This window comes from Sturnus vulgaris, chromosome 10, assembly GCF_052056855.1.
Source record: "Sturnus vulgaris isolate bStuVul1 chromosome 10, bStuVul1.hap1, whole genome shotgun sequence".
NCBI classification, from domain to species: domain Eukaryota; kingdom Metazoa; phylum Chordata; class Aves; order Passeriformes; family Sturnidae; genus Sturnus; species Sturnus vulgaris.
In genome coordinates this window covers 21,633,581-21,656,981 of record NC_142252.1, presented here as the reverse complement: position 1 = coordinate 21,656,981, position 23,401 = coordinate 21,633,581, and the positions used below count along the sequence as shown (strand labels likewise).

At 45.2% G+C, this 23,401-nt stretch overlaps 1 non-coding gene across 1 annotated transcript; it reads left to right on the top strand.

The window, feature by feature from the left end:
* Positions 1–23,305: 23,305 nt before the first annotated feature.
* TRNAV-AAC (transfer RNA valine (anticodon AAC)) lies at positions 23,306–23,378 on the top strand. Its single transcript has one exon. It is a non-coding gene; the product is annotated as a tRNA-Val (tRNA).
* The last annotated feature ends 23 nt before the right edge of the window (positions 23,379–23,401 follow it).

Genomic DNA, 23,401 nt, shown 5'->3' with positions numbered 1-23,401 from the left:
AGCCGTCCTGGATGCCAATTGTTCCTTTTAATTTTTAACTTAGATTTTTTAAAATTATTATTATTTTTAAATGGACACGCAGCTGCTCTCTGCCCGCTCCGCATCCCCCCGCAGCCGGGCAGCGGCGCGTCTAAAGTTCCGGGGCAGGAGGGCAGGGATCTCCCCCAAGCCCCTGCACCCATTGGGGTGCCCTGTCCGGGCTGTCCCGGGAGGAGCTGGGCCACTCTGCTGCCCCGGCAGAGGCCGGGCCGGGACAGCCGGGGAGCGGCACGGACTGCGCGGGGGATGCGCGGTGCCGGGCCGGGTGCCGGGGCTGCTCTCGGGGTCCTGGCACTGCCCGACCCCCGACTTCGCTCGTAAACAGCGCCTTTCCTTGCGGGGCTGCACCGAGCTGTCCCTAGATCACCCCACAAACACCTCCAACCTGCGCCGCCGGGTCACTTGGGGAAAATGAAAACGCCCTTGAACTTTGCAAAACTCCCCCTTTCTCCCACTCCCCCGGGTTAAGCGGAGACCCCGGCAAAGCCGCCGGGGCAGAGATGCGCGTCCTTCCCGCTCGCACCCGGGCCGCCGAGCTCCGTGCGGGGCCGGGGGCACAGATGCGGGTTTCCCGGGCGGGCAGCCCTGACCCCGGCCGTGCCCGCCTGTCACCGCCACCTGCCCGCCGTCCCAGCGGCCCCGGGAGCCCGGCAGGTGCCGCGCCGCCCGCCCGGGGCTCCTGCCGCCGTCTCGGGCCGCCCCCGGCAGCCCCCCGCCGCCCGCCCGACGGCCCCGGCATCGCCCGCTCGGCACTGCCAGGTTCGCCCCCTTCCCCGAAAAGTGCCGGGGAGCCCCCCGGGAATTCCGTTTCGTTCGTGCGGGGAAGCCTCCGCTCCCTCCCGGGTGGGAAGCGACTGGCGGCGGGGATGCGGGGTCGCTTTCCGCGGGCAGAAACAGAGATTAAAATTTGGGGATATATTTTTCTGGATGGAGGGGTGGAATTAAATCTATTTCTAATAGAGGCTGGGAGACCAAAGTCACCCCCTCACACACAGGTTTCAGCGCTTTCCCCGTAACAGGAAATTTTCTCTTCCTTACATTATAATTGAACAAGCCCCGCAGTCTACTTGGAGAAAAGTTGGAATTCTTTATCGAGGTATTTGTTGTGCTATTGTCTTTGTGCAGTGAACTTTACATCGTGTTATTCAATCTCAATCTATATTCTCCTAGCTACCAGTAAGATTAATTTAATCATTGTAATGCAATTATTAATACTGTTTACCCAACGCTTGATTTCAGGTTTGCTGGTAAGAAATTAAGCTTCTTGCTGGGTGACCGAAAAGCTATGCAGGGATTTCCAGCCCACGTCGAAATAAAACAGTCCTCTTTATTTAGTCTCAGAACTCCAGCTTTCAGCCACGGGCTCAATTAGCCAAAATGGAAACAATTTTCATTCATTGCAATAACTCACTGTTCTGCTGATCACTTTCAAAATATACACTTTATTATTATATGCTGACCTCGGTGCCGCGAAGTGGCAAGGCTAGAAAGAGGCAGAGGGATCTCTCCAGCCCCCTTGGGCTGTAATTATTAGAAATTAATTGGGTTCAGGACCCTGGGTAGCATGGGTAAATTAATAGCTTGTCTGGTTGTTTAAATCCGAATTCTCAGTCCACAGGAGAGCAGGGGAGGGAGGCTCTCCCTCCCCAAACCCGCCCCGGGAGAGCGCGGCAGGGCTGGGGCAGCGCGGAGCCGCCGGCTGATTTCCCTCCTTCTTTTCACCAAAGCATTGTTTTCGGGGAGCTATTTAGGGGTTAAAAATCAAAAATAAAGATCCTGTATACTTGGAGCTGTCGTGCGGGAGTAAAAGTGAAAAGGGAGCCTTAGGCAAAAGGAAATTACTGCAAGCCCGCGTGACCTTTCCGAGAGGTAATCAATCAAGTGATCAACAGGGATATTTATCATTGCTAGATGGGGCTACTTTACAAATGCACAGGAGGGGGGGCGGGGGGATACACACACACACAAAAGTTTGGATAAACCCGATAAGTCTGAAGACAAATACGGAGACTTTAATCACTGGGAAGATTGCACATTTTCTTTTCTGAGCTCTCAGAAGGGAAGGAAAGAAGAAAACCTCTGCAAAGTTTCCCAGCAGAAATTGCCTCCTGTACTAGGTGGTCACATGGAAGCTGTCCACTTTGCTTTGCAGTCCTGGGAAAGGCTGGGAACGACAGATGTGACTTTAAAAAAAAAAAAAAAAAGCACCAAATACAAGGGAAAATAATAGCTAGAGATCGAGGCTTTGATAACTGGGCTCGGTGTTTGTTTTTATGTAATGTGTTTTTATTTGCTGGCTTGAAACTCGGAGCTGTGGAGCTCAGTCCTGCCTGCCTCTAGTCCCCGAAACGGTTAACTCCGAAAACAAAACAAAAAAGGGAAAAAAAAAAAAGCCCACCCCATGCCCCCTACTATATGAAATCAGCGATCTGGTTCAATTAAACTTGCTCTCCGTAGCATAAAGCATCCACCACAATACAGGCAATGAAACCCAACAATAAAAGCCCATGCATTTTCTGCACAGTTTCCTTCTCCCTTGTAAAACATGCCGTCGTGTAAGCACCAGACATTTAATTTTGCTTCCTATAACTTACCGGATTCCTTAACAAACCTACTCCGACCACTTTTTTTTCTTTTTATTTTTTTTTTCTTTTCTCTCCCCCTTTTTCTTTATTTCTCCCTGCTTTGCGCTGTGCTCCACGCACACTCCTGCACAAAGCCTCGCTGTCCGCGCCCTGCGCTGTTGCCTCTAAACGACTTCAGAGCCCGCGGAGCCCCCGCCGCCCCTGGGGAGCGCTGCCCGAGCCGCACTTGCCGAGAGATCCGCGGGGAGCGGCTGCGCGCCCGCGGGGCCGGCGGCTGAGCGCGGAGAGGCCGCCGCTGCCACGGGGGCTCTGCGCGGCCCTGCGCGGCTCCTGCGCGCTCCCGCAGCGCCCCTGCGCGCCCCTGCGCGCGTTCTCCCGGCCCCTGCGCGCTCCCGCAGCGCCCTGCGCGCCCCTGCGCGCCGCACCGCGGTCTGCGGCGCCCCCTCGCGGCCGCGTTGCCGCACTGCGGGTGCGCACCCCGCGCTGGAGAGAAGGGAGAAAAACCTCTCAAAAAACGGGTTTGGATGGGACGCGGGTTTAGGGTCCGGCACCGGCGCCTGGCGGGAAGCGGAGCTGGCTCGGGGCTTGCGGCAGGCCTGGAGCGAGGCTGTCCCTGCTGGAAGTGCCGCTGAAAACACGCGGGAGCGAAGAATGAAATGCATTCATAGGCGGGGAGACACGCACGGCACAGCACAACACTCCTCGAGAAATGTTTCCCTGTGAAAATGGTGCAGGGTGCCAACTATGAAGTAGATCTCGTTTCTGCCTGTAGGAAGGACCTGGATTTCCACAACATTGAGACAGAAAGAAAAACAGAAGAAAATGAACAGGCCAGAGGCAAGATTGGAAGAGCGGTGTGGAGGCCACTGTGGTAAATGGGGACATCGGAGAACTGAACCTGATTTTCTGCTTCCTGGCAGATTTCCTGTGTTACTTTGGTATTTGGATGCATTCCCCCACCCCTCACCTGAAATGGCTTCCCCAAACCCAAATGCTGGAGGTCTCTGTTTTAAGGTGCACTCTGTCCTCAGTCCCACTAGAAGACGACGATGCAGGACCATCCCTGAACATGAAACAGGACTCCCATATTATCCATCGGCAACCAAAAAAGTCATTTACCCCTGTACCAAAGAGAGATGCAATCAATACCCTTAACTCGAGCTCTTTTCCAAGACTTAAAGCACTTTCTGGCCAAAAATGTCATATCCTCATATCCTCAGGAGTTTACTCCCAGTATTTCTTAAAGGAGCATCAGTGGAGAACATAATTGGAAAAATTAAAGAGTAGGAGGAGGAAAGTAATTACAGACCACTAGAGAAAAACAAACATGTTCTGAATGTAGACAAAACATTGAACAGAGGGGAATTAATAGTACTACAAATCAAAAGGGAAAAATGTCAGCAAAGATCAGCAGAAAGTGAACATCCTATTAAAGCAAAAATAGAAACAATCGAAATTGCAGTGAAACACAGAAGGGGAAAGGAATTTGAAAAGCAACCTAAAATCAAAATAAAGGAATGGAACAACTTTTACTCAGTACACAGTGATAGTTAAAGCTGATGCATGAATATTTCAAAAAACTGAAAACTGGAGTCCCACCAGTCATGGGTCAGCATGTGAGAGAAAACCTCATCTGATCAGACACAAGAGTTTTGTGATTTGTACCCACTGGGGCAGGCTGGCTCCCATTCTGCAAACTGAATTGGGCAAGGCTGGAAAATCCCTGCAGAGGATGAAACATTTTCCAGTATGTCCCATAACCTTCCCTTTCCTCCCTGGCCTCCCCAATGATTTTCCAGAAGGAAAGAGCTGGGGACTGGTGAGATCTGGGCTTTGAGGAGCTGTTGTGGCCAAAGCAAAGTAGATGAACAACAGGGGCTGCTCAGCTCTAGCAAGTCACTAAAACACTCTGGAGAAACACAGTTTCTTTGGCTGAAGCCACGTTCTGAAACAGACCATGAAGGCTTGAGAAGATTTGGATATTAAATTGTTTTAAGATAATACGACAAAATGTAAGGAGTGAAATTGTAATGGGGTGATGGCAGACAGGCTTCCAGAGCTGGTAGTGCTGAAACGAAGGGAATTTTGAACTGAAAAAATTAAATTCTCTCTTTGTGTGGTGAAAGCTGTGTCGTGACCAAGGACTGTCATCACAAATGGGGGGCTCCCCTTTTTTAGGGCTTTATCTGCTTTCACTCACAGAGTAACTTCCAGGCAGGAGTGGGCTTCTTGCTGCTTGTCTTTAAAGGAACCACAAAGGCAGGTTAACACATCAGCCTTTATAAAATCCACAGCCCCATTTTCCCCTTAAAGCATAAGGAACACATTCATATTTCACTCTCATTTCTCTCCAGTACAAAAGCACAGGGTCAGAATTAATGAGCAAAGTATTTGTGTGACGTTTTATATTGTATTGGCATTTATATAGTGCTTTTCACAGGCTCCATGTCAAAACCCTTTACAGGGCAATAAATCATATACCTTTCCTGATGAAATTGTATGTAGGCAATTGGGCACCTATCCTGCCCTCAGCAATGTCCCACGTGCGAGACACGGGGAGTGTGATGAAACCTGCACAAGTGGGTCTGAAAAAAATGGATGTAGGTCAAACCTTCCCCCCTTAATATCCTGCAACACGTTAAAAAGTCTTTAGAGCCCACTTGAACAGCCACAGGAAAGACCTAACCTTAACATGACAAAGCTTCTATTACAGTCTGAATTACTCAACATGCAAATCGAATTGTGGGTCTTACACTTAACCCCAGGGTTTTTTTGCCTCTGAATTTAAACAAGTTGTTCATTTACATGGAAAATAAGGATTTTTTCAATTGAACTCATTTCTAAAAATAGTGTCCATTCACAAGGCTGAACCCAAGTACCGAATTTTGGTTGTTGGCTTTCTGTTAGCATTCACAACTATCCCTCCTAACACGAAGTCTGCAGTGTGACAGTGCATCTCTGCCCTGCTGGCGTTTCCCTTCTTATTTGCAGTTTTTCAGATAACGAAGAGTAATGAAGTTCTGAGAACTGTACGCCCGATTAGACTGACTCTTTTACACGTTTATTTGCATTCCTGCCGTGTTTCCAAAGCCACTTTGGGGTAAGAAAAAAAAAAGGAAAGTCGTTTAAAGTCTTTTGGGGGTTGGGAAGCAGGAGCCGGAGTTCTGCTCCGCTGTCTGTCTGGGGGAATCACAGCTCCCTGTCCAGTTCAGGGATTTTTGGAGTCCATTGGTGCCAAAGGAAGCTTTGTGGAGAGTCTCTCCTGGCAGATCATAGCCCCTCCCTTTCAACCCAACTCCCGAGACAGCACAAAGGCAATGGCTCAGAAGCAAATGGAAAATCTTTGCAGTAGCTCAACACCATTCGAAAACCACTTTTCCACCTCCGCTATCTGTAACACATGAAAACTGATAACATTCTGCACATACTGGCTGATAGTTCAAATGCATTAGAACCAACACAGTTATGATTTATTAGCCGGAAGAACTGTTAGAATAATTTATAAATATGAAAGTATATATTAAAAAAAAAAAAAAAAGCGCCGTTCTTCACCAAACAGACATTTAGATTACTTAATCTAAAATCAAAGTAATCCAGAAGTAGAACAAAAGGTAAAAGCACATTGCCAGCTCCATTAACTGCCGTGGGCTGTGTTAGAAGTGGAGGGCTCTTGCATCTCTGCAGAGGTGATTAATGTCCTGTGAGACCTGAGCACTCGCTGTGCAGATGCACAGCCAAGGAATGAACTAACCTCGCCTCTGCTTTCTTTTGAGGTTTGTGGCAGGAGCTCTGCGAGGAGCTCAAATTCACACACTGTTGTTGTGTTCTGATGGCAACAGAGCCTAATTTTATCTCTTGTTCCCGTCTGGGTACACAACTTATTTAGCAGTTTAAAGAATGATTTGTAAATAATACACATGCACTGAGATGGATGACAAGGATAATTAAAATGGTCTTTTCAGTGGGAGACACTACCAGCACCAGTATTTAAAGCTGAAGTTCAAGAGTAACCAACGCATTAAAGCCTGAAATTTCTATTCTTTCTGGCAGTAATAAATTTGAAGATTAAATTAGATAAAATGTTTGTTACAACAAACGGACTTCTGTTAGCATTCAGGATTATGCTCCAAGTCAATGTTTATTAAGCTTTTGGTCCTATATATTCTAAAAGTCTCAATTTCCTACTTCCATAATTTTTTTATCAATTTTGTTTAAACTGGGAGCCTTTTACTTTTCACTTTCAAAATTACTGCTTCTTCTTCAAACTTCTAGCAGGTTATGGTATCTGGAATGAGTACTAAGGAAAAGGAAACAAGCTAAAATAAATTACTATCTAATCTAACCCATCTGACGACTTCTAAGGTACTTATTATTGTGGTATCAAAGTACTGGATCTCTGATAGCATGTGATCTTTGATCTTAAATTGGACCTCCAATAACATTTTTAATTAAACATCTTATTTGATGCCTGCTGGAGCTAAAATGCAAATAGTGTCACATAAAGAACGAAAGTTAAGAGAGCAAGGAACAAAAGATAACGGCTGGTTATAGTGTGGTTATTGTACTAAAACAAAGAAACCCATCCTCCAGACCCTGTGGAATTAAAACAATCAGCCTCAATGTTCAAAGACTGAGCAAAAACTACCTAGAAATGAAAAATGCTTTCAATTTATTAAAATTAATAGCGAATAAAACAGTTTGTCAGAAGCAAATTTGAGGTACTCACAAGAATCACTTGAAAAATTGTAAATTTTTTTTTTTTTTTTTTTTTTTTTTTTTACTTCCTTTGCCCTCCAGCACCCAGCAAATATTCCGTTCTGTTGCAATCCTTCACTAGGAATTTTGCAGGATTTCCACACTGGCTGAGACAAACCGTGTTTGTCTTCTTTGAAAAGTTGTTTCCAAATCCCTTTGTGCGTAGAAATCATTGCTATCAAAGCACAAATTCACTGCTAGATTTTATTCAACTACATGCAGAATTGATTTGGAAGCGATTTCTGAGAGACATGAGGAAGGAGAGCATCCTCAGAGCACTGCTGTTTCAATTTGTGGAGGCTTTTATGAGAGCACACATCCACCCTCACCTTCCATCAATACAGGGCACACACAGCTGACAGCAGCCCAGGGTGTGCAGTTCCTCCCTCATCAAATCACAATTACTCCCTTGTATGTCATGTGCTGCTACTTCTGCTTAGGACACAAGTGCAGATAGCACTGCTCAGAACTTTCTGCTAGATATGCAATCCCCAAAGATATCCATGGCACTTCAACCCAAGGTATATTTAAAAACCCATCAAGTGCAGTGTCACAATACTTAGACTACGGAGTAATTCTTTTCCAAAATGTCTTTGCAAGTTTTCCTAAAATATTCCCATTTGTTTCTTTCGTTCTGCACTCATCACCATAATAAGAGCACACTAAACAGCTCTTAGTCAATTTTTTCCACAGAGGAGGATGAGTATATGTGAAGTGATTTGTAAGATTCAAACTTTTCACTTTGATACAACTCCGTGTAAAGATATGATCACTCTGACAGCTCTGAAGGCTCATGGTATCTGCTGCCTGGAAGAAGGCAGAATATAAGCACTGGTCATCCACACTTATCTGAGGTCAAAATTCAGCTCTTTTCTTTCAATTGTCACACAGATAATGAGAAAAAAAAATATAGCCACAACCAGAGCAAGCAGTAAATAACAATAGGTGTCAGATTCCAGAAAGAACAATGATGGAATTTACATCTATTTCACACTGCAGCTGGCATTCCTGACTGCAGGAACTGAAACAGCCCATGAAGGTGAAGAGCCAATTTATGATTTCCTTCAGATGAAGCATCAGGGCTGGTGTTGATGAGGGGTTCAGCTCCAGCAGAGCCATCCCATCACCTGCCAGTCCCTTGGGATCCCAGCAGACCCTCCCTGATCACACAGCAGTGCTCCATCCACGTCTCATATTTGAGCAGGAGCAGCCAGTTCTGCACAGGAGAATCTGTGAAGAATGAGTAACAAAACCTTACAGAAGAGGCAGGAAAGCAAAGATTTCATTTTTCTCCTTCTTCGCGTTTCCTAAGGTAACTGTGGTTTAGCCTTTCGGTTTTCATATTTCAGGGAAGTCCTTAAGCCTAGTTCACAGCAGTCTTTATGGTGAGAGCTCATTCATCAAGAGCAAAATCTCATATGCAAAGTTCATGACAGAGTGGTGAGGTGCAAAGTTGAAAGAGAAGGAAAATAATTTTTCCCATCCCAGAAATCCTTTCAGAATTTCAGAAGCACTCTCAATCACAACAAGATGACCTTAGAAGTGGGATTTGCTTGTTGTTTGGGGGTTCTGTTTGTTTTTACAGGAGCTCAGGAAAAAAAACCAACACTCTAACATCATCATAAACGAGAATTAGGACTCTCTTGGAATGTGAAGACTTTGGGGGTTAAATCCTTCTCAGAGAAGCAGATCAGGTTAGAGCCCACCCCCCTCTAAATCCTAGCCTGAAAAGAAACATTTTATTACAGAAGTTTCACTGAAACTGGCGTGTTCCCACAAAATGTTTCAGTGGTGAGAAATAAAGAGTTCCCTAGTGTAAAGCACTGCCAAAAAATTCCCGATCATTTCTAGCCAGTGAGCGAGGAAATTTGTTATTTTGCCATCAGTGGAGAAGGAAGCTCCTGTCCCAGTGGTGCTGTAAGGTCACGCTTCATCTTGTCCCCAGCAATTTGTGTGTGCACCCACAATTCCAGGTATCTGGAATAATGTAGGGCCATTTTCCAATGCATTTCAGCAGTTTGTATTGCAAATGCCTGTATAAAAACAATAAACATGGCCAGAGAACACAGGCAGAAAGCTACAGTGACCTCTTTTCTATCCTTTTACAGCAATCTCTCTTTCCTGCATACTCTCATACACACCCTCTCATGATGTATGAAGAGACTTTGGAAATAAATCTTTCCAAAATATTTGTTCTTCAAACCTATATGCTTTTAAAAGAGAGGTGGGATCCAGATTTCACCTCTGGCACTTAGCACTTGCCTCTTGCTCATATGTTGGGAAAGGCTGGGAAAGAGAAGCTCTTACTTTGCCTGAAATTGAGTGCAAGGTGACAGCTCACTGATTTGTCAGAATTCAAACTCTTTCTGGAGGACAAACTAATCAACCCACACTAAATCCATCTTTTTCCCAAATTTCCTTTGCTATCCTCAAACAGGCAACACAACACTTGCTGTTATCCGAAAAAAGCAAGTGCTACCAGGGAGGAAAGGCACTTTATGTTACAGAGCAAAGAACTTCTCCACTGGCTGCTCTCAAACAAAATCCAGCTGAGCAAAATAAATCCTGTTTCCTCACTGAAGAAGTCCTCATGTGCTCAAAACAACCCTGAAAGAACTGAAATGCTTTATACAGTTTTTAATTAATTCTATCTAGCCACACAGCAGTCTGAGAAGCTGTGGTGTTATATATATAACCTCCTTACGTTTCACTATTTACATTGTGTTATTCTCTGGCTATTTCCCAACTTTATTCACTCACCCCAGAGATCAATTTAGGCACCAAAATAAAATATGATCTTATCTTTGCACTGCACAGAAAAGCGAAACAAAATTTCTCACGGGAGACAGGGGTTAAGGCACTGGACTGGGTGTCAGAGAAGTGGTGTTCTATTCTTGGCTCTACCACTCACTTGCTGTGGGAGCTTGTAGAGCAAGATACAGAGCAGGAATGGAGACTCCAGCCAAGAAATTTCTCCTCTGTAACTTTTCCTCTTTCATTATGCATGAGAGTGAGTTTTTCCAGCGTCCAAGCACACATCTGAAAGCTGGGGAAACACGATTCTACCAAAATACAGAACCAGCAGAGAAAGAAAATGAGTGGAAAACATCAATTACAAAGTTTTCTTGGGCACCTCTGAAGAACTGAAACAGAATCTCTACTCACACAGTGAAGATAGAGAAGAAATTCAGCCCCAGGTTCAGCAGGCACTGCTCCAAGGACTGCACTGGACCTGCACTGGCTGACTTTGTTCTGCCTTGCTGCTACTCCTTGATCTATTTGCTGCTTCAGACAAGTTTTCTGAGACAGTGAACAACAAAGAACCAGCCCAGGGGCGACAGGGCTTGCTTTGGGAATTTTTACAAAAATAGGAACCTACGCTTTGGTTTTGAAATAAGCAATCTGACTTTAAAAAGTAAAAATAGACTTTAATGGGGTATTTTTTGTTCAAAAGCCATAGCTAAGACTATATCCAGACCTGGAGTAACAAACTGCCTAAATTAAGAATGACAAACTCACAGTTAACTCCTGCTGGAAGCAGTATTTCCTTCCCCAGGAACAGACCAGGCAGTACTTCTTGCTTTAGGCAACAGTTGTGGTCTAATGCACAAAATTGAAACATTTCTCATCATTTTGTGAGACCTGAAGAAGCAGTAAACACAAAGGTCCTCACTTGGCATGGCTGGATCTTGTTCTACCATGCCAGCTAATGACTGAAGGGAGAGATTTTTGCAACTACAGGGTTCTGTGTATAAAATATAAAATGAAACTGATTTATCCTGGCCATATTTATTTTTAATTGCATAGAAAATCTGCCCACATTCTGCTTTGGGCTGTGTTCTAGATGTTCAGTGCACACTCAACTCATTTGCTGACAGTTTTACAGCTGGGTCTCAGACCCTTTAGTCTCACAGAAACAGAAAACTAATCCAGTCATAGAATATTCTTCAATATTAACCTTTTTCTTAAACTTTGTATAAGATATAAGGGAATAGTATATACCTTGTTTTAACATTTTAAGAGTCATATGAAATCAAAGTCTGACCAATAACCTCACAAAAGCAGCTGCTGTGCAGTTTCAATTCTCAAACACAGGTGACCCTGGTTCTATTGTATAATAAAATATACTGTCTTGGCCAACAAGAAGAAAATTTCTTATTCAGTCAATCCCTCAAAATGCCATGTTTTCAGAAACTTTTGGTCTGAGAGTCAGGCACACCTGGACTCTTTTAAGGAGTCCATAGAATATATCCACTCAAAAGTGATTTATTGAAAACATTAGCAGGAAATATTGGTCTCCTTACCTACAAAGTGTTTCTTTCCTCTTCCTTTTTTGATGTCAAACCTCTAATATTTCTGATTTTTCAGAGCCTGTAACAAACTGTCCCAGGCAGTTACTCAGAAAGGCAAACTAGTTTCTTGACACATGAGAAAAATCCTTCCAATTTCATACTTTTAATCTTTTTCTATATTTTAATTGCTGAAATATTATGTAACCGCAGCCTTTAATCTTTAATCTAAGTGCAAGCCACACTTGATATATATAACAATTATTTCTTAATAAAATGTAATTATAAAAAAATCAAGGCAGTCTCGGGGAATGTGCAACTGAAACTGTTAATATACCTGAGGGATTATTTCCACACTTACATATATTAGGCACTGTATAAAACACAAGATTTCTTGGGACATTATCAACAAAGGAGAATTTTTTTTTTTTAAGCCTGCTTTTTACTGATTGCATTATCAAGTTCAATTTTATTAGCTTGAATCTTCTGGGAGGGATATGATTTTAATAATGTATAAAAGGTTTGCCTGGTAGTTGGCTGTTGGCTTTTACTGGCTACTTAATGTAATCTGTAATTACTGGAGCAGCTCCTATGTTGGCCAGTGCTTTAAGGTCACTGGAAAGCTCTGCTGGGTTGTACTTGGTGTACAAGAACATCCCCCTGCTGATTGATGGCTGCACCCTATGGAAATGTTTTCATTTTGCCCTTGAAGCATTCCTTTAAGGAACACTGTCAGTACCTATCCCTCCTTGTCAAGCAGCAGCCTGGGAACAGCCCCATGACCTGCCTTGATACCAACGAGCTCCCAGAAATATCTCCTTTGGCTTTCACATTTGCTTCCCAAATCTTCAGCCAATGATGTACAGATCTCTTAGTTGTTAGAAAAGGCTCATTTAAAATGCGCAATTTACCTTGCACAAACTTTAAGATGGAAAACACTCGAAGCCCTCACCATACCTTTTTTTTGAAAGAGAAATAAAATGTTGCAGGGCATAGCTTTGATAGACTTCTACCTCTGTAAAAATTCTTCCGTCTTGTGTATTTTTTTTTCTTTAAGCTAAAAAGAAAAATCCTGATCTGAAACAGTTGGCCAGAACTTGCAGTTGAGAAAAACACTTAAAACATGATGTGAACAGGCTTCATTACAAGACTAAGCCAAATTTTAAAGTATAAAATAGATGGAACATAGATGGACAACTAAACCACTGTAGTAATCACAGCATCAGCAATTTGTGTTTATGACCCTCACTCGGACATAAACCAGCTTCTTGTCCTGGTGGTGTAAGTTTGCTGCATTAAAAATGGCATTTCTGAGGGAAAAAATCCTTATGGAAAGTCCTCATGATTGGAGAATGAAAAATCAACTTGGTAGAAAAATTAATGATATAAAAAAACTTATTAATGAGGGTTTTTTCTGTATTGCATAACAATTTTTGTACTGTCTAACACTGCTTATAGATTCTGTACATTTATTTCTCGGAAATTGTTCACTGAAAGGTTCCTGTGATGTCACAAGGAAAATCAGGAGAGTCTACCGTCATTTTTCAGAATTTGCCATCTATTTAGTCTCAAATTCACAGTGGTTGCTCTCTCTGAAAGCAATTAGAATATGGACTAATAAGTCTTAGAAATAGAAAGCTATAAAATACTTTATAAATAATATTTTTGTATTAAAAACACCAATAAAGAATCATTATCTTCACTTCCAATAAAACAAAACAAAACAGGCTCCCTGAGAGGCGTTTCAAAGAATTTTTTCAGTATCGAACATCATGGTTTAGTGAGTTGGTTACCTGTTTCCTCAGGGAAATTTATTCATTTCATGTTCACTAAAGAACCTGCTGCTCTGTGGAGTGGAGCATCCTCATCTCCAGTTCTAGCCAACAGGGACTGTGGTTTTTCTGCATCTCACAGCTCACAGGACAAGAGGACAAATTCAATTTAAACTGTAGATAAGAGCCAAAAGGATTTCTTTTCGTAATATCAAATCAACTTAGCTCTTATTGCAAGTTTAAACCTGCTGCAAGACCAACACAGGTGGAAACTAAACACATTGTCCTTCATGTCTAATGAAAGAACAGGGAATTTTAAACATAATTCTCTGTAACTGCTGAATCATTCACATATACACACCAATAAACCTCTGCCTTTGGACAAGTCTTGTGATTGTCCACTGAAAATTAATTTTGTTTTACTCATCAGCTAAGTTGCATTCTTATTATCAGAGAAAAACCCAAACACAACAAACTGCGTAACAAACCATCTAATAATTCTATATACTCCTAGCTAAGTCTGTGGGTCTATCTTTTTGCTGTAAATAAAAACAATTTTAAATCAACATTAATAGAGAAGAAAACCACTATTCAAGACATCAGTGAGAACCCCCGTTACCTGTAAGGCCACTACTGTAATCCCTGATAATTTCTTGGGAGCAGAATCAAAGGACTACAGCATGCAACTTCAATTAAAAAATCCAGCCAGAATAAATAGAGAAAACATGAAAACAGTGATTTTTCTGGCACTCGGTTTGAAAGGAAGAGTTAATACATGAAAAGATCCTATCAGCTCTGACTTGTCTGAGTTATTAATTGAACACCTTCTTGGAAACACGTAGATAAAGACGCGTACCTTAGAGAATACGAGATAAGAGTGAAAGGAAAGGGGGAGAGAAATTAGCAGTTTTGCCTGTTCACTCCCCTAATTGTCAAGCTCAGGCTGTTCAAAGCTGCCTGGAGCAGCGCAATATGGAATGGTAACGAAAGTGTGGGCAGGCGATGCAGCAGATAAAAACTTCATGATTATCCTTAAACGTACTTATCTTTAGACACAGAAGAGGCTGTAAAGCCAGCTGAACGATATAAAGCTGTTCTAAAACAAGACAAATATCTACTCCATGTGTTATAAGCAGTTCAAGCTGCTTCCTGTGATGAAAAACATGGGCTGTACGGTAGACACACTACAGCTAAGCACAATAGATCCCATGATACAGTTGTTTAAAGGAATATTAGAGTGATGAAAGAAGTGATGGAATTCTGCTCTTTAGGAGGTTCAGAACCCGCGAGAAAAAAAGTTTAAGCACAGTAAATGTTGCTGATGCGGGGAGTTTGCGAGCTAGAGGACAGTTTTATGTCCGGGCTCTCCGGAAACAATAGGGCTCGATGGCTTTTTTGCCCCGGGCAGGGGGAGAGCAGGAGAGCGCTGCTCGGCATTTCCCATCCTCCGGGATCCTTCCCACCCTGCTACACAGGATGGAGCCGAGCAGCTCAGAAGGGCACATCTGGAGTCAGCAGCAGTCCTGGGACCAAACCCCCCTCATCACTTCATTTCAGGCAGTTTTCATCCTTTCTGCCTTGTTTTGTCCCCCACGGAGAGCAGTGAAGAGCCCAACTGTACAATTCAGATAATACCAAATACAGTAAAAAGAAAAAAAACCTTATTAAAATACTAATTGCCGCACTAAAATGTTTCCTATGAAATTATCAGAGCTGCCAATATCCCATCATTAATGTACAAAAGTCTGATTATCTTTTCAATAAAAACAGAGGAATTCCAGCCTTTAAACTCGTTATCGTGGCAAACCAGAACGCGATGATAATGCACGAGAACTTCGGTTTGCAGCTGTAAAATTCCCAAAAGTCCTGTGACTTGGTTATAACTTTGTTATAGATGATTACCTTCCTCACTCACACAACTCCCACGTTCGCTTTTGGGAAACAAAGTGTATATTCCACAAAAGCAAGCAATAAATTTATTTAAATAAATGAGAAATATGGAAAGCAATTTATCCTACAACACATTGCTGTGCACTAGAAAGCCTGACGTTTGCACATCTAGTTTCAAATCATACAATGAATTTTTAGAGGCAAAAGTAAAATTCAATATCTGCAAATGCTAGTCTCTGAGACTGTTTTCCATGGGGTCAAATTGTCAAAACACTTTGCCAAGGTGAGTCCTAAACAGGATAGACAGGAAATAAAATTCTTTAATTTGTGCAAAGCTATGTTTTAATTATTTTCTCAACCAAACATAAACTGCAAATTTGAGCAACCTTGAAAGGGAATAAAAATCTAGTGTTTCTTAATCACTTCAGTTTGTCTAGAATATAAATCGAAAAATGCATTTTTAAATACTTTTTACATACACATAACAATTCATTTCAGTGCCTTCTTGTGAGGCTTAAATAACATTTTTTAAGTTTTTGCTTTGAATTGGATTCCATAACAAGAAATTATTTAAATTGCAAACGCTTCCAATTAATAGCAGTGTGTCTGCATTAAAAAAAGAAAAAAAAAAAAAAAAAGAAAAGAAAAAAAAAAAAAAACAACCAAAAAAAACCAAAAAAACCAACCCCAAAACAACCAAGTATTTGCACATAGTTTCACTTAAATTCCTCTCTTTGCACATTAGACTGAGTAATGCAGAGTTCCACCCCAGTGTTTTACAAACGAATGGCTGTTGCCATCTACCGTTGGAAGAATGGGATCAACAGCAAGAGATAACAGCACAGATGAAACGTGAGGAACAAAGGCTTCAGCAGCCTCAGAGGATCAGCTCTTCCTACTGGAATCTTTGAAATACGAAACTCAAATGACCGAAGAGAGGTAGAAAAAAAATCTTCTCCTCCTAAGCCACTGTCATTTTTAGGTCTGATCCAGCTGGGAAGCAAATAAGAACCTAAACTTTGACAACTTCATTTTGTACGGATCTGAGGGTTTGGAAGGCTTCACCCAGAACTGCGGTTACAGTTGAGTACACACAAATTTTTAAAAATTAACTAATAAATCTTAATTTTAAAATACCATTAGGCCCAAGTTACGATCACGCCTCTGCAGCCTGGAAAGTGTAAATGCAGGAGGTAAAATCCCTGTTCCAGGTGCCGGAGCTCAGCCGTGCAATGCAGAGCTCTGGCTGGAAAATGGACCTGACCCGACCCACGGGCAGGGCAGAGTCCCCCAGCATGGGACCAGGAGGCAGAGTGGTTCTCCCAGGCTCTCCTGCCAGAGGTTTAGCACTTCCTGGGGTTGGTTTTTCCAAACTTCTTTTGGATAAAACAACTTCCCAGCTTCGATGTGTTGAGCTGAATGCAGAGAACTGGGCAAAGAAAGTTACTGTATTATTACACAATCTTTGGTCCATGGTTTTTAGTATTTACAAAGATTTGATTGCATGTCTTCACTTTACCATTAAATTACCTGTGTATAAATAATTGAGACATATGCTTCTTCCGTTCCTTTTCCCGATAAATATCCTGAGATACCACATGTTGAAGGTACCCCTTGTTGAGACAATCTACAAACAGAATTAGGGTAGGGTTCTATTAATGTTTGCCAGACCTGTAGGAGGTTAAACAGCCTTTGAATTAAACCATTCTTTACTCTTTGATGATTATTTTTCCTTAAGACACTTTTTGTTGCCTCTAAGCAAGGTCAACTTGAACTGTTTTGTTAGACCCAATATCTCAGTACAGCATTAACTCTGCTCGTGCTGTTCTTACAAACTGTGTGTGCTGTCACCTCTGCCAACAGCTTTGGGAAGTGTTAAGCAGAATTCTCTGTAAGTGAAAAAACTCCAGCTTTTCTACTGGTAATTTCAAATACATGGCAAAGTGTACTTTAAAATTGTACACAAAATCACACCAACATGTGAATCTCTACTTGTCTATCCTCACAAGCCTCTTGCACTGATTTAAATCTTCCTTGGTTTGTTTGTTGTGCACTGACACATCGCATCCAACCCAAATAACCAGGATTGTGTTGAAACTAATGCAGGAAAACTAAAACCTACACTGGGAACAGATTAACGAGAGCAGTGTAAGATAAAATCCTGCTGCTTTCATGTACAGGGAGTGAAAAAGGGCAACGACTGAAAGCAGAGGTCAAGGTAGAGCCAGGAGTGGAGCACAGCTCAGGACAGCACCACAGCTGGAATCTACCCGGCTGAGACCTCATCTGGGAAATGAGCACTTGGAAATGTGGTAAATGGGGGAGGTGTGTCCGACCCCTCGAGGGCCCCAGGTCTGTCAGCTCCCAAAACACCTTCAGAGTTGTTTGCACAGCCACTGTAATGCAACCCCTCCTGCTATCCCACCCTAAAGCATGGGATATGGGATCCCCTAAAGCATTCCATCCATGGTCTGCTGATTTTTTTCTAGGTTCTCCGCAGAAGAGGATCGGTTTTCCCACAGGGACAGAAAGCTCTGGGGTGTTCAGAAACAGCACAGGAGAAGATGACCATGCCAAAGGAAGGCACACAGGAGTGCAGCGAGGCCGCTTCGTCCTAACGGGAGGACACGCAGGGCTGGGTCACCTTTGGCCAGCACTGTCCCTGTACCCAGCCTGATACAGCAAATATCGTCTGACTGACCTCAAATGACAACAATGCCCACCTTAAACAGACCTGAGCCAGCTGTGCTTCAAAGCTCAGCCTAAACATCCGCTACAGAACCTCCCGACCACTCGGTGCTGACTCCTGAGCATCTGGCACTCCACAAGTCACCCAGGATGTGCAGCCCTAAACCCCAAACTAACCGAATGGCAGCTCAGGCTGTGAACCTCAAGAATGCCCTTTCATAACTCTACTCAGCATAAGAGCTCCTCTTCTCCCAAACACAAACAGGATTTTTAAAAGATTTTGAAATTAAACAAATCTGGAGATATTAAGATGAGCACTTATATCCTAGGGACAAAACTGACTCAATGCCAGATGATACAAGATAAAGTTGCTGCTGGGGCCGGTAATTACTGCTGGCTGCCAGGTGACATTTTTTTCCTATCTGCTCTGACAAGAAACACAATATACAATTCCTTTGACACACTTGCAAATGGTTTCAAACACTTCAGGAGCGAAAGAGCTGAGAGCTTCTGTTTGCATTCCTAAAAAGCCACATTAGCACGTTTTTTGGCCTGTTTCACAGGGGCAGGTAGGGCAGCTGTGCAGGCTGCTCAGAAGCAGTAGCAAGCTGTACCTACAGCTCAATTTGTTATCCTCTCTGCAACAATGTTACATTGCAGTTTTCCTTACTTCCATAAATAGAAACAAAAGTAAATAAAGTTCTGAGTTCCTTAGCATTTTCTCTCTGCCGTGTGGATCTGCAGAGCACATACTTTTTAATGACAACAGAAACCTGTCAGTTTCAGCTTATCACCCCTTTCAGAAGGGACAGCTGAAAAATAATTTAAAATGCCACCAAACCAGATATGTTTAGAAGACTTTTTTTTCAGAGAGACAATTGTAAGTCGAGTTTCATTTGAAAAGCAATGTCCTAAGCACATGAAATATCTTGGCTCTGCATGTTTAGTTGAGAGTCTGAAATGAAGTATTTGATGCTAAGTGAAAGCTGTTGCTTGGAAACCAGATAAAACAGTGAAAACACAATCGTTTGAACTAAGAAAGAACATTACCATCAGCAGGGCCAGCACTAGTTTTAGCTGGATCAGATTTATTAAGCAAATTCAGATTCCAGTATCAGAAAGGCCCTAGATATCTTCAAGTGTGGGGGGTCGGCCTCTCCTGTTTCTGTTTATTCTGGCTGCAGAAGGTTTCTTTCAAACAGAACCAAGAAATTAAGTACCCGAGCTCACTTCCATCCTCTGTGCAAAGAAAAAAACAGAAGGCCACAAGATGGCACTGGTCAAACGCTCAGGATATTAACGGAGTCCCAATAAATGAGCACTGATGATGCTCAAGCCCAGTTTGTAGGACTGTGTCTGAGTCCCACACGTGTGCAGGTCTGGTGCACCTACTGGAGGGGCTGATGCCAGGTACAGAAATACCAAAGAGGTTTAGCTATGGTCAGAACTAACAGCAGAGGTAACTGAGCAGCCAATTCCTGCGATGGTGATGGCACAGATGGGCCCTGGGCATTCCTGCCTCAGGCAGACAATGTGCTGGGGCTCAGCACTCTGCAGGCAGGTTTGGTGCTGTGCCCTTGGAACAAAATAGGCAGGTTTGATGCCGTGCCCTGGACAAAGCAGGCATGTTTGGTGCTCTGCCTTTAGCACAAATCAGGCAGGTTTGATGCTGTGCCTTTGGCACACATTGGAGAGTTTTTCCTTCATGGCAATGCCAAAGCTTGAGCACCGGGAGAGGAATTGCTAAGGGAGGACAAGCCACAGCACCTTCCCTTCACAATCCTTGCTCCACACTGCAGAGAAGTGTGTCCCCAGCTCCCCGTGCTCTGTCTCTCACGTTTTCTTGAACTCGATGAATAAAATTCAGCATTTCTGGGCTTCCATCACGGCAGGGCTTTCCTAGATAAGATCTCGGCTGCGGGCGCATCGCATCCCTCCCACCGCCCGCACTCCGCGGGGAGCACAGACAAATCTCGGCGGGGACCGACGCTTCGGGAGCCCCGTTCGGGATCACCCCCCGGCCGGCCCAGCAGAGCCGGGGCCGCCTGCGCTCCCCGATCGCGGGGGGCCGGGCCCTCCCGGCGGGGATGGGGGTCTGGGGGTGTCGGGGCGGCGCCGGCCGCGCACTCCACTTCTCCGGGAGCTGCGGCTGCTCAGCGCCCGGCAGCGCCGCCCCTTTTTGCTCTGCTGGGGTCCCCCGGCTGCCCAGGGTGGGCGGGCCGGCCCTCTGCTCCCGGCCTCCGCCAAGGCTGACAGAGACGAACTCTTCGCGGCGGTAGTGGCGCTGAGCCTGCCGACCGCGGCCTCCACGAGGGGCGAAGGCGGGAGCATCCCCGGTTGCGGAGAAGGGACAGGGACTCCAGGGTGGGCCGGGGTGTGGATCCCCATCGCTGGCTTTTTTTGAGGCCGGAACCCTTTTCCCCTTCCACCCCCCCTTCCCCAGGGCCGCTCCCTGTGCCCGCTGAAAGTCAGCGAGTAAAACAGCGGGCGAGCGTGAGGGGCGCGACCGCCATTAGGGTTAGTTGGCCGCAGGGCCTGCCCACCCCGGCACGGGACGCAAATGTGCCGCGCTCCGTTTCTTATACCCCGTGGCCACGCCTTCCGTGTCCCCATTGGTTAGAGGGGATCCCTCCTCCGCTGCCATTGGCTGCTGCGGGGTGATGGGGCGGGGCGCGGCGGGTGGCGGGAGTTTGGAGCGCGCCGCGTGCTCGCGGGAGCGCGCCTGGAAGGGAGCGCGCCTGGAAGGGAGCGCGCCTGGAAGGGGGCGCGGCTTCCCTGCCCCGCGACCACGGGTCCAGGACGGGACCGGCGACCCTGAGCCGGGCCTAGGGCTTGCAGCGGGATTTGGGGGCTGGTGCCTGGAATTTGGGGTCTGGTCCCTGAGATCTGGGGTCTGGTGCCTGGCTTTTAGGAGCTGATGCCTGGCATTTGGGGGCTAGTGCCAGGATTTGGGGACTGATGCCTGGGATTTGGGGGCTGGTGCTAGGATTTGGGGGCTGATTCCTGGGATTTGGAGACTGGTGCCTGGGATTTGGGTGCTGGTGCCAGGATTTGGGGGCTGGTCTGTGCCTGGGATTTGGGGGCTAGTATCAGGATTTGGAGACTGGTGCCTGGCGCTTGTGAGCTTGAGCCTGCGTTCAGGTCCGTCCCGTCCCACTTGAGGATCCCTGAATGAGGAACCAAGCCATTCCTCTCCCACCATTCCCCCAAAGCAGCGCTGTGCCAGCCCCACTACGCCCCTCCTCCCCTTCCCATGCTGTGTCGGATGATGGGTTTTATTCATCTTTGCCCTGACCTCTTTTGTGCGAGGCTAGGCGGATGCTCCCTGCGGTGCTCCCTGGAGCATTCACCTCGCACCCCTCTGCTGCCTCCTGTTCCTCAGAGAGGCTTTTGTGTGTTTGCTTTTCCACCCTGAGATTTCCATGGAAAAGCAAGGCGTTAGGAGTGTGAAACAACAGTGTAGAGCTCTTAGTCTTCCCAACTTTAGTTGCCCGATTGCTCTGGTAAAGAGCCTCTTAAAAAAGCATTTTATGTCTATTCAGAAAGATGTATTCATGGACTAAGAAGGAATAAATTGTGCTAGATATTATGATTTTTACTGGAGTGCTACGGACACAGGCTTCTCCCTGCATGCTCACAGGTAGCTGTACTCTTGGGTTCTTTTCCAGGAAGTTTAAAGGAAAATCTGTTATAAAAATACATCTATTTTAGAAGCATTTCTGTGCACTGTGTTAGGCTTAGCCTCCCTGTACTCTGTCACAGTAATCTGCATGGGCTGGAAGTCACTGAGGGAAGCAAGAAGCCAAACTGAAATATTCTTAGGAGAAACTCTGACTTTCACCTCAACACCTGGGACCATGCATTCAGCTTAATTCCATGGAAGAGGCCACCAGAAAATACAAGAAAGGACTTGAGTGGAAGTCCTTATGCCAACATGATGACGATTCATTCATGATAGATTTGGAGCAGAACTTGCCAATCCCTGCCAAATCTGTGCCAAAATGAGAAGGGTGAAAGAGGCTTTCAGGACAATTAAAGCCTTGATTCTGAACCATGGAATGTGGAAAGTTTTTTCCGCATTGCTGGGATTCTTAGTCATCCCTTCCTTAAGCCTGAGGCACACACAACATAAATTTTCTTTAATGCCTTGTACAAGCAGCTCCTCAGCTCCCGTGACTTGTGAAGTGCCACTTTCAGAATCCATGCTAGGTTATCTGTGAGCTCACAGCTGTCCAAGTCAAACTGGAAAATACCAAGGGGAAAGCAGCAGCCTTCAGGAGTTGGTGTCACTGATTGTCACTGTGGGTGACACGGTGACCGAGTCTGTCACACAGCCTGTGCTGAGACCTGGAGACAGAGTGGGAGCACAGCCTGGGCTGACACACAGAGCTGGCACGGCAGCCTGCTCAGGGAAGAGCTCTGCCATTTCTTCCCCACAGACTCCCATTTCCCCAGGACATGACAATCCCTGCTTTTCTGGATAAGTACAGGAATCAAACAAAATACATGCACTTTTCCACCCCAGTCTCCATGGCAACACCAACATCTCTGGCATCTCACCAGCATCTTTGGCCGATGAATATTTGGGATGTCCCAGGTAAAGGACATTGGGAATATATCCACTTCAATTATGTGTTTTGTTTTTAAAAAAATACTGGGAATGCATTTGACCTGTTCACAATCCAGGCAACTCAGAGAAGGTTATAGGATGTATCTTTCCAGTAGTTGGAGTTTGGCTCATATTTCCTTCTGCAAAAAGTGAAAAAAACACATTCCCTTCTGTAGCTCCTCCCAAGATCTGTTATTTCAGTTCCTGGTGCACTAGAAAACCTAGGAGGACTAGTCACTTCCCCATTCTCCAGATCCAGCTCTAGGAGAGGCCTGCGGAGCAGACGCTGCCGGCTGTCACACGCTCCCTGCCCGGCTCCCAGCTTTCCCATCCGCTTGTTCACCAGGGCCCTGCCCTGCCAGCATTGCCAAATATTCCCCTTCTCCCTGAAGTTTCTGCTTCCTACTGACGCTGTCACTCCTGGTGTGCCTGGAGAGCGCCGCACTGGGGGTGACCTGCTGGTGCTGCTGGGGGACAGAAGGCGCGGGGAGGCTGCGGGTGCCGGGGGCGTTTGGCGGGGTCCGGAGGGTGCCGGTCCCGGCTGAGCGCGGGGCTCCGGGCGCTGTGCGGGGCAGGAAGGGACGCGGAGGGGACAGAGGGGATAAAGAGGGTGGGACAGCAGGGACAGGCGGGGCAGAAAGATATTAGGGGTATAAATGGAAAAGCGCTCCCAGCGGCGTTTCCGTAGTGTAGTGGTTATCACGTTCGCCTAACACGCGAAAGGTCCCCGGTTCGAAACCGGGCGGAAACACCAGCCAAGGTGGCTCTTTTTTC